This window comes from Rattus rattus, chromosome 3, assembly GCF_011064425.1.
Source record: "Rattus rattus isolate New Zealand chromosome 3, Rrattus_CSIRO_v1, whole genome shotgun sequence".
Taxonomy (NCBI): domain Eukaryota; kingdom Metazoa; phylum Chordata; class Mammalia; order Rodentia; family Muridae; genus Rattus; species Rattus rattus.
The window spans coordinates 218,600,826-218,602,998 of NC_046156.1; the positions used below are offsets into that span (position 1 = coordinate 218,600,826).

The 2,173-nt window shown below is 39.4% G+C and overlaps 1 non-coding gene across 1 annotated transcript; it reads right to left on the bottom strand.

Moving 5' to 3' along the window:
- Positions 1–1,746: 1,746 nt before the first annotated feature.
- Positions 1,747–1,853, bottom strand: LOC116897398. The gene has a single exon (XR_004387442.1). It is a non-coding gene; the product is annotated as a U6 spliceosomal RNA (small nuclear RNA).
- Between the last annotated feature and the right edge of the window lie 320 nt (positions 1,854–2,173).

Genomic DNA, 2,173 nt, shown 5'->3' on the forward strand with positions numbered 1-2,173 from the left:
ATCTTAGAGCAGAAGCCATTGGTGTTTTGTTCAGGAAATTTCCCCAGTGCCTATGTGATCAAGACTATTCCTGGTTTTTTTTTTCTGTTAGTTTCAGTGTATCTGGTTTGATGTGGAGGTCCTTGATCCACTTGGGCTTGAACTTTGTAAAAGGAGAAGAGAGTGGATCAATTTGCATTCTTCTACATGCTGACCTCAAGTTGAACCAGCACCATCTGTTGAAAAAACTATCTTTTTTTTTCCACTGGATGGTTTTCCATCCTTTGTCAAAGATCAAGTGACCATAGGTGTGTAGGCTCATTTCTGAGTCTTCAATTCCATTCCGCTGATCTACCTGCCTATCTCTGTACCAGAACCATACAGTTTTCATCATTATTGCTTTGTAATACTGCTTGAGGTTAGGGATGGTGATTCCCGCAGAAGTTCTTTTATTGTTGTGGATAGTTTTTGCTATCCCTGGTTTTTTGTTATTCCAAATGAATTTGAAAATTGCTCTTTCTAACTCTATGAACACTTGAGTTGGAATTTTGATGGGGATTGCATTGAATCTGTAGATTGCATTTGGCAAAATGGCCCTTTTTACTATATTAATCCTGCCAATCCATGAGAATGGGAGGTCTTTCATCTTCTGAGATCTTCAATTTCTTTCTTCAGAGATTTGAAGTTCTTGTCATACAGTTCTTTCACTTGCTTGGTTAAAATCACACTGAGTTATTATATATTTTTTGGGAATATTTTGAAGGGTGTCATTTCCCTAATTTCTTTCTCAGCCTGTTTATCCTTTGAGTTGAGGAAGGCTACTAATTTGTTTGAATTTTATACCCAGCCACTTTGCTGAAATTGTTTATCAGGCTTAGAAGTTCTCTGGTGGAACTCTGGGGTCACTTAAGCATACTTAAGTAATCTTAAGTATACTTATATGGTAATCTGCAAATAGTTACATTTTGACTTCTTCCTTTCCAATTTGTATCTCTTTGACCTTCTTCTGTTGTCTGAATTCTCTGGCTAGAATTTCAAGTTCTATATTGAGTAGGTAGGGAAAGAGTGGGCAACCTTGTCTGGTCCCTGATAGTAGTGGAATTGCTTCAAGTTCCTCTCTATTAATTTTGACGTTAGCTACAGGTTTGTTGTATATATATATTTTTTTACTATGTTTAGGTATGAGCCCTGAATTCCTGATCTTTCCAGGATTTTTATCATGAAGGGGTGTTGAATTTTGGCTTTCTGAGCATCTAATGAAATGATCCTGTGTGGTTTTTTTTTTTTTTCCTTTATTAACTTGAGTATTTCCTATTTACATTTCGATTGTTATTTCCTTTCCCTGTTTCCAGGCCAACAGCCCCCTAATCCCTCCCCCTCCACTTTTTTATGGGTGTTCCCCTCCCCATCCTCCCCCCATTACCGCCCTCCCCCCAACAAACATGTTCACTGGGGGTTCAGCCTTGGCAGGACCAAGGGCTTCCCCTTCCACTGGTGCTCTTACTAGGCTATTCATTGCTACCTATGAGGTTGGACCTCAGGGTCAGTCCATGTATAATCTTCGAGTAGTGGCTTAGTCCCTGGAAGCTCTGGTTGGTTGGCATTGTTGTTCATATGGGGTCTCGAGCCCCTTCAAGCTCTTCCAGTCCTTTCTCTGATTCCTTCAACGGGGGTCCCATTCTCAGTTCAGTGGTTTGCTGCTGGCATTTGCTTATGTATTTGATGTATTCTGGCTGTGTCTCTCAGGAGAGATCTACATCTGGTTCCAAAAATATGGAACGCTTCACGAATTTGCGTGTCATCCTTGCGCAGGGGCCATTCTAATCTTCTCTGTATCGTTCCAATTTTAGTATATGTGCTGTTGAAGTGAGCACGATCCTGTGGTTTTTATCTTTGAGTTTTTATATATAGTGGATTATGTTGATGGATTTCTGTGTATTGAACCTTCCCTATATCCCTGGGATGAAGCCTACTTGATCATGATGGAAGATTGTATTGATGTCTTCTTTGATTCAGTTTGGGAGAATTTTATTGAATATTTTTGTGTCAATATTCGTAAGGGAAATTGATCTGAAGTTCTCTTTCTTTGCTGGGTCTTTGTGTGGTTTAGGTATAAGAATAATTGTGGCTTCATAGAAGGAATTTGGTAGCGCTCCATCTGTTTTCATTTTGTGGAATAGTTTGGACAGTATTG